Source organism: Rhinolophus sinicus, chromosome 17 (genome assembly GCF_057876585.1).
Source record: "Rhinolophus sinicus isolate RSI-liver-muscle chromosome 17, RSI-T2T, whole genome shotgun sequence".
Taxonomy (NCBI): Eukaryota; Metazoa; Chordata; class Mammalia; order Chiroptera; family Rhinolophidae; genus Rhinolophus; species Rhinolophus sinicus.
The window spans coordinates 92103744-92112985 of record NC_142517.1 but is presented as its reverse complement, the minus strand read 5'-3'; the positions used below and the strand labels follow the sequence as shown (position 1 = coordinate 92112985).

Genomic DNA, 9242 nt, shown 5'->3' with positions numbered 1-9242 from the left:
CCTAAAGAAGTGATCGCCATAATAAGTCCAGCAGCCCTCTGACACTGTCCCACGCTATCACAGTGTTATTGACTATATTCCTTATGCTGTACATCACATGCCCACAACTTATTTATTTTATACCTGGAAATTTGGACCTCTTATTCCCCTTCACATCCCTCCCCCTCCTCTTTAATTTTTCAGTTACAGTTGACAGTTAATATTATTTTATATTAATATCAGGTGTATAACATAGTAGTTAGACACTATTACGTAATTTAAAAAGTGATCTCCCCTGACTAGTCTAGTACCCACCTAGCACTATACATAGTCATTACCATATTATAGAATATATTCCTTATGCTTTACTTTACATTCCGCACATTTATTTTGTAACTACTGATTTGTACTTATTAATCCCTTCCCCCTTTCCACCTTGCCCGACAATGCCCCTCCCGTCTATAACCCCAATAAATCTGATAGTATATGCAGTTATGACAATATTATTGACTATATCCCTTATGCTAAACACTACATTCCCACGACTACTTTTAACAACCAATTTGTACTTCTTAACCCCTTCACCTTTTCCACCTACCCCTTCAAATCCTCCCCCACCCATCTGGCAGCCATTAAAACGTTCTCTATGAGTCTGTTTCTGTTTTTTGTGTTGTTTTTTTTTGTTTTGTTTTTTTTCTGTGTTTTAGATTCCACATATAAGTGAAATCATGTTGCATCTCTCTTTCTCTGTCTGATATACTCCACTCAACGCAGTACCCTCCAGGTCCATCCATGCCACCACAGATGGCAAGAACCCATTCCCAGGCCGAGCAATATCCCATTGTGTATATGTACCACCATTCTCTTTATCCGTTATTCAATCAAGGATGGACAACCAGGCTGCCTCCACATCTTAATCTTTTAAACAATGCTGTAATGAACAAATGGATGCACACATCCCTTTGAAGTAGCATTTTAGGTTTCTTCAGATAAATACCAGAATTGGGATTACTGGGTCCTTTTTTGTCTCTTATTATAGCCTTTGTTTTAAAGTCTGTTTTGTCTGGTATAAGTATTGTTACCACAGCTTTCGTTTGTTGTTGTTGTTGCTGTTGTTTTTCCATTTCCATGTTCATGAAATAACTTTTTACATCCCTTTAGTTTCAGTCTGTATGTGTCTCAATCTGAAGTGAGTCTCTTGTAGGCAGCGTATGTAAGGGTTTGTTTTCTTATCCCTTCAGCTACCCTATGTTTTTGACTGAAGCATTTAATCCACTTACATTGAAAGCAATTGTTGATAGACATGTAGTTACTGTCATTTTATTATTCATGTTTGTTTGTTTGTTTGTTTGTTTGTTTCCATCTTAAAGAACTCCCTCTAACATTCCTTGTGATACTGGTTTGTAGTGATGAACTCCCTTAACTTTTTCTAGTCTGCGAAGATTTTTATCTGTCCTTCAATTTTAAATGATAGCCTAGTTGGGTAGAGTACCTTTCATTGTAGGTCCTTGTTTTACATCACTTTGAATATTTTGTGCCAATCCTCTCTGGCCTGCAAAGATTCTGTTGAGAAATCAGCTGACAGTCTTATGGGAACTGAACACAGTAGAGAAGAATGGCTTTAAGATGACTTTTTTACCTCTGCCTAAACAGAGAAGCAGCTGCTACTTTTCTCAGGAAAACAAATTAAAGCCTTGCCTCACCAGGCATTCCAGGCACCCCATTACACTGCTATTTTATTATATATGCCTTCAAAGCAATCCTTAAGTACTGAGTCTTTATCAATCGAATTCTATGAGAGGTTTTAGTCTTCTCCATTTTGTTCTGCCAAATGCTGGCTGGAGCTGTATTTAGGTAGGTAACTAACTGCTTTTCTGTTGCTGTTTATAAGATTTTCTCTTTGTCTTTAACCTTTGGCATTTGATTATAAAAACGTCTTGGTGGGGGCCTGTTTGGTTTCATCTTGTTTGGGACTCCGCACTCTCTGGGCTTGTATGTCTATTTCCTTTGCCAGGTTAGGAAAGTTTTCAGTCATTATTTTTTCAAATAGATTCTTAATCCCTTGCTTTCTCTCTTCTCCTTCTGGTACCCCTATGATGCTAATGTTGTTATACTTGATGTTGTCCCAGAGATCTTTTAAACTGTACTCATTATTTTGGACTCCTTTTTCTTTTTGCTGTTCCAATTGGGTGTTTTTTGCTACCTTGTCTTCCAAATCACTGCTTTGATTCTCTGCTTCATCTAGTCCACTGGTGATTCCATCTAGTGCGTTCTTCATTTCAGTTATTGTATTCTTCACTTCTGACTGGTTCTTTTTAAATAATTTCTATGCCCCTTTTTATGCTTATTCTCTTTTTTGAAGTTCTCACTAAGTTCTTTGAGCATCTTTATAACCATTATTTTGAACTCTATCTATGGTAGGTTGCTTGCCTCCATTTTGTTTAGTTCTTTTTCTGGAGTTTTCTCCTGTTTTTTCGTTTGGAATATGTTTCTTTGTTTCCTCATTTTGGCTGCTTCTCTGTTTGTTTCTATATATTAGGTAGTGCTGCTATGTCTCCCAGCCTTGCCGGGTGGCCTTAAGTAGTAGGTGTCCCGTGGGGTCCAGTGGCACAGTCTCCCTGAACTGAAGCAGGTGCTCCAGGAGTGTCCTTTGTGGGGGTTGTGTGTGCTCTCCTCTTGTAGTTGAGCCTTGATTGCTGCTGGCCTATCTATAGGGGGTATTGACCCTCAGGCTGACTAGCTGTGGGGTTTGGCCATGTCCACAATTTATGGACTGCTATAGGGGGCAGGGTGGGGGCTTATCCCACCAAGCAGAATTTGCCCCCGCTGGCTGTGGTGTCTGTTGAGACCGCTCTTTGAGTGTGCCATTTGTAGGGCTAATTAGGTGGTGCTCTGCTGTGGTCTGAAGCCAACCTCCAAGGATGTTGGTTCTGGGGCCACTTGAGGGGGCTCTGGTGCAGGTCCAGGTCATCCACTGCCTGTGACCAGCCCCAGACTACCTGGTAGGGGCTACAAAGGAATCCATGGTTGGTCACTACCTGTGCTGTACCTGGAGGCACATGGAAGAGGACACACTGGGAACCAAGGACGTCTGCCACCAGTACCAGGTCTGGGGTAGCTCTGGAAAAAGCCAGTACACTCCAAGGCTGGCTGCCACCTGCTGGCTCCCATAAACTTCAGCCACTGATAAATTCTCCTGCGGTATGCAGGTTAGGTGAAGCAGGGTCTCAGTGAGTCAGCAGGATGGAACAGCAGAGTTCACCACATCAATCAGATTCAGATTTGGCCTCTGGGGGTAGGCTCAATACAGGAAAGATGGTGCCCGCCTGCCGGCTGCACCAGAGTAAGGCCCCCACAGGGAAAATGGGGACTGTCTCTCCAGTCCTTGCCCTGAAGTAACACAACTCAGTCTCTCCTGATATGTCTCTGACACGCCTAGAGTCACCGTCCTTCGTCAGAGCTCAGGGTGAGTGCCTGCTGGGCCCTTTAAGAGGATGTCTGGGTTTCCCACAGCCTCCCCTCCCACCTGAGCGGTTGGAATCCCCACTGTTTTTCACAGCCAGAAGTTGTAGGGGCCCCTCTCCCTGGCACTACTCTGGGCTGGGGAGCCTGGTGTGGGGCACTGGGGTCCCTTGCCTCTTTGTGGGAAATTTCTGTGGCTGAGCTATCTATCCCAATTTTGAACCACCATTTGTGGGTGTGGGACCAGCCCATTTCTCCTCTTTGTTCCTCCTAGCAGTATTGATGTGGCTTCTTTATATCCTTAGGTATAAAATTTCTGTTCACGTTAGATAGTTCTCCAGGTTGATTGTTCTATAATTTAGTTGTTGTAATTTTGATGTGTTCGTGGGATAAGGCAAGCACAGCATTTATCTACTCTGCCGTCTTGGATCTCCTCTATTTTTCTCTATTTAAATCTATCTATGAGTAGATTTAAATAGAGTTATCTAATGATAACTTTTGAGTACAGAAGTTGACGAGTTTATACTTCAGAACAAATCTTGACCGATACCTTCCTGGAAATTTTATTACAGGAGAGACAAAGAGCCAGTACCTTGGAGTGAAGAAAAAAGGATAGGAAAGTGGGACAAGTGTCTGAGTTTGGATATCATTTCTTTCCAGGTAAGAGCTGTGCAGTAGAACTGAGGAACTGGGCTGCGTCAAATGGACACAGTTGTTAATCATGGTCTTTCTTACTACTGTTAATGCTCCGACTATTGGATGAACTTGGTCCCAAGAGACACGATCAGGAAGTACTAGTTGAGTGGAACAGACAAAGAAACCAAGAAAATTGGACATAAGAGACAGTCATGGGAAATACTAGTTGAGTGGAGCAGAAAATGAAATCAAGAGAGAAATCCTAAAGCCATCCCATAGAGAAAAGGAGGGGATGAAATTTCCTAGAGGCCCTTCTCTCGTGAGATAGGTGTTATGATACAGCCATTTATATAAAAGGTGCGTGTGCACAAACACACACACACCCATCTCAGACCGCCTAGGTATTATTTTGGCTGATAGAGCTAATGCAACTCATGATGGTCAGGGTTTTTAGTTACAGACAACAGAACTCTAGCTAAGGAAAGCATACAGTGACTTATAAAATAACAGTAACTCCTAAATCATTGGGAATGCTGAGAAACGAGGTCAGTGAGAATGCTACGACAACTCCCCAAACCATACCATGGAAATGGAGTACCCAGATAGCTGCTGCCTCTGCTATGATCAGAAATTGGCTGAATCAGGAAGCTGCTCTTGTAACTACTTGGTTCACAATAGCCGCTTCTGTCAGAAACCATGTCAGTAATGTGGCAGATCGGTGGTATGGATCTGATCCTGCTTGGTTTTACATGTGACTAAGTTCTAAATTGGGAACGTATGTCAGTATACCTGGCTGGGTAAACCTAAATCATATCTTGAAACTCAGCCAAAAGAGACTCTGGGAAATACTTCTCCTCCTTCTCCTTCCCCTTCTCCCCCTCCCCCTCCCCTCCCCTCCCCCTCCCCTCCCTCCCCTCCCCCCTCCCCCCTCCCCCTCCCCTCCCCCTCCCCTCCCCTCCCCTCCCCCTCCCCCTCCCCTCCCCTCCCCCTCCCCTCCCTCCCCTCCCCCCTCCCCCCTCCCCCTCCCCTCCCCCTCCCCTCCCCTCCCCTCCCCCTCCCCTCCCCTCCCCTCCCCCTCCCCCTCCCCTCCCCCTCCCCCTCCCCCTCCCCTCCCCTCCCCCTCCCCTCCCCCCTCCCCCCTCCCCTCCCCTCCCCCTCCCCTCCCTCTCCCCCCTCCCCCTCCCCTCCCCTCCCCTCCCCCTCCCCCTCCCCCTCCCCCTCCCCTCCCCCTCCCCCTCCCCTTCCCCTTCCTCTTCTTCTTCTTCTTCTTCTTCTTCTTTTCCCAGCCTCTGCATGTTACGAATCGGAACAAGTGTTGATCAAGACACACTGCTGTATTCTGCCACTATTAAACTTAGTAGACTACCAAAGCATCCTTACTCGAAATGGAGGAAAGGATGGCAACATTAAAGGAAAACGACAACAACAAAAGAAAGCAAGCTCCAAAGTGACCTGTCAGCATTCACATTCTTGTATATACCTCTCCCACATTTGATCATGGCTGGTCAATAAAATCAGTGGAACATGGTGTGTGACTTCTGAGGCTGTCATAAAAAGCACTGCAATTTCTAGCTTGATCTCTTGGACTACTTGCTCTGGGTAAAACCGATCTCCGTGTTGTCAGAACACACAAACAGATCCTGGGGGAAATTCATCTGGAGAGGAACCATGGCCCACACTGACTTGCTAGCCATGTGAGTGAGCCACCAATGAGGTGGGTCACCAGCTTCAGTCAGGCCTTCAGAGGACTGTAGCCCCAGCTGACATGTGACTGAAACTTCAAGATCCTGAGCTAAAGCATCCAATCAAGCATTTTCTAAATTCCTGACAGAAATGGTGAGAGAAACACATACAAGCCTCTTCCATAGCAAAATCAGGAAAGGCTCTCTAAACAGATGATATTGGACATGACTTGAATGAGGAGTAACTAGTTCTTTGACAGGTAGGGAGTCAAGTGTTCCATGCAGAAGTAGAAAGTGGCCCAAAGTAGGAAAGAACTTGACTTTTCAAGGGACAGAAGGAAGATAAATATATATACAAGGCATGAGAGCAGTTGGGTGAGGATCAAGTGGGGAGAGGTAAGTAAAAACCATGTTTTTAAAAATATTGTGAGTGATGGTAAGGAATTTGAAATGTTTTCTAAGTGCAATCGGAGTTTTGAAAAGCTTTAATTTTGTTAAACCCGTTAGTGATGTGAGAGGTAAGAATGGGAGGGAAAGGAGTCGAGACTCCTTGATATACTCAATCAGAAGTTTTGTTGTGACAGAGGAACAGATTTAGGGCCCAGTGAGATTTTTTTCCTTTTAGAAAATGGGTACAATTAAGGCCTGTTTGTGTATTGATGGAAATGGTTTTAGAGTGAGGGAGAAATGAATGATGCAGAAGATCAAAGGGATTTCAGGACAATTGTCTTTAAATAGGCAAGAAGGATGCAGTCCCATGACAAGATGCTGCTCCTCAGTAGCAGCCAAGACAGAGAGGAGGCCAAATACCTGGAGACATTGGCAGTTAGAATGGCAACCTATAAAAATAAGGAGATGTTATCTGATCACATCTATTTTCTCAATAAAATGGTCGGATTATAAGTGAAAAGTGGGGATCTAGGCGGTTTGAAGAAAGATGAAATAGATATGTGTGTTGCATGTCTGAATAAATGGGACACTCAGTTGGAATTTCTCTTGCTTTCCACTTCTAGGGAAAACAACAACAAAAATGAAAAAGAGAAAAACAAGTTGGTATGAGTTCTTTAGTCCAAAAAAGCATGGCTGGTGGCAAGGGAGGATGAAAGGGAGAGGAGAAGGTGAACTGAGAGAGAAGCTGATCTTACTTTATCCCCTCTAGAATTTTAGACTTAGAGAGACACTTAGATCAGTATATTTAGGCAAAAGCACACCTTTTGCAATTTTTCTTTGCCCTTTCTGTTCTTTTCTGTTTGATTGGCTCACGTATTTATAAAATGAACTGATAACTTCTGTTTTTATCACCAGTGGAACCAATATGGGCATAAATAAAAACTTGGGACTTTCATTCCTATGACAGGCACCAATGATTATTTGGTGGCATTTAGTCATTCACCCAAATTGATTAAATGCTTAGTTAGATCACTGTAGTCTTCTAGGTCTAGGTGCTGGAAAACAAAAACAAAAACAAAACAGTGAGTGAGTAAGACAGACAAGCTCTCAGCCCTCCTGAATCCTACTTTGGCCTTCGTCTACCCTGTAGATAATCAAACATGTTTTCAATCTTTCACCTACATGAAACACTTCTGCCATAAAACATCCCTCTAAAAAGCACCTAGAGACAGTATGCATAGGGTAGTGTTCAGAGTGTGGTCTCTGAGCCTGACAAGGTTTGAATCCTTTAAACTCTCTGGGCCTTGTTTTCTCATCTGTACAGTAGGCACAATGATAGAACACATCTCATTCAGTTCTTGAGATACTTAAATGAACTTTTACATATAAAATACTTGGTGCAGAGCCTGGCACACCGTGTGTTATATAAGCAAGTCCTATTAATTAATATGAAGTATCTTTTTCATATAAATTGAAAAGACTCGGGCTTTTCAAGTAAATTTTAATTTTAGTGTCAACTGGACATAATTTAGAAAATAAATGGTTTGACTTAACACTTTCCCTACTCGCACAACTACATATTGACTTCTAAAGCAAGTGTGTGTGTGTGTGTGTGTGTGTGTGTGTGTGTGTGTGCATTTGCACATTCTACCACTCCTGTGGAAATTATATGTTCTCTAGAGGAATCAGTCACTGGTTATGACATTACTTTTATTCTGATGAAGTTTATTTTCATATTATAATTTAGAACTCTATTTTACAACTTAATACTAAAATGTGAGTTTGTGTTGGAACTTAAAATATCAAATCAAACTCTAACAACCCCCACAATCTACCACTGAATGATTTAAGGTACATATGGTTCCACAAAAGCAAATCGTATCAACATCAGACAGTCTCCCCACTGACACCATCCTCCCAAGTGTAATAAATGCGTCAGTCATTTCTACAATCCCCCCCCACCACGATGAACAGGTATAAGTAATTTACATTTAAGCCTATACAGATCAATTATTAGCTTTTTGCAGGTTTATTTTAAACATAATTACCTTGAGAAAGAAAGATTAGTTTATGAAAGCTTCTAAGGAATTTATTCAAAAAAAGGAAAAAAAGGATGCCCAAGGCACTTTTCATTTTTAGAGGGCTTTTTTTTCCCCTCCATGTTTAAAGACTGCATTATACAGACATTCAGTCTGTATATTAAACCTTTTGATTGCTAGTAGCGTTATGCAAAGCTAGCTCCTTATGCCTATTTGTAAATATGCTGTATTAGTGAACGCTTTATTTGTCTTTGCCCAAAGTGCCAGAATGTGTCACAACATATAACGACATCTTAAATGTTACCAAATTAGAAAGTTTTGTGTAAGCTATGGTAAACACAAAATATGGTATAGTCATTCCAGACGCCCCAAAAATGTGGAACTATGAGAAAAAAAAGTGAAAGCACTCTGAAAAAGTTAAAAGTACAATATATGATATCATGGAAAAGCCACCTAGGGACACCTAATCATTGAAGCACCACTACTGAACATGAAGGATGTTTGATGAAACTAGGCTTTGGGGAACTTTTCCCATCCCACCTTTTTCTTCCTTCCTAAGTAACTGTCAGCACTTCAGATTCCCTCAGGTCTTCTGAGGTGGGCAAGAGATTTGATGGAACAGATTCTCAGAAACAGCAGGGGAAATGGGGTAAAGCTGAGTTGCTTAGCTATTGCAGACGATCTTGTCACTATATTTTGAACTGTGTCTGACATATTAACCATTCCTCCTGCATTCCTTTCATTCTATTAATTGGATTTAAATCAATGTATTCACATGGAACGGAGTAAAATCCCAGTCATAGGACAGGACCTGAGGAGAAAAGATGATATTTACATAGCTAAGATGTTTCTGTACCTCTTTCTCTAGACTTTAGCCACTGTCTTTGGTAAATAGAAAATTGAAATAATTAAAAAAAAAATACTTGAAAAGGTCTTGATGCTATTTGTACATAAGGACTGGAGATTGAGTGTGGAAAAGAAAAGAATGCTCTTTCCTCTAAGAATTTAAAAACAAAATGGGTTTAGCTTGTGTTATCCACTCTAAAGTGTTGAA

General features: G+C 42.1%; 1 long non-coding RNA gene across 1 annotated transcript; it reads left to right on the top strand.

Annotated features, from left to right (window-relative positions):
* The first annotated feature begins 4010 nt into the window (after positions 1–4010).
* On the top strand, positions 4011–5605 carry LOC141573165 (uncharacterized). Its single transcript, XR_012498795.1, has 2 exons — positions 4011–4101; positions 5364–5605. It is a non-coding gene; the product is annotated as an uncharacterized LOC141573165 (long non-coding RNA).
* The last annotated feature ends 3637 nt before the right edge of the window (positions 5606–9242 follow it).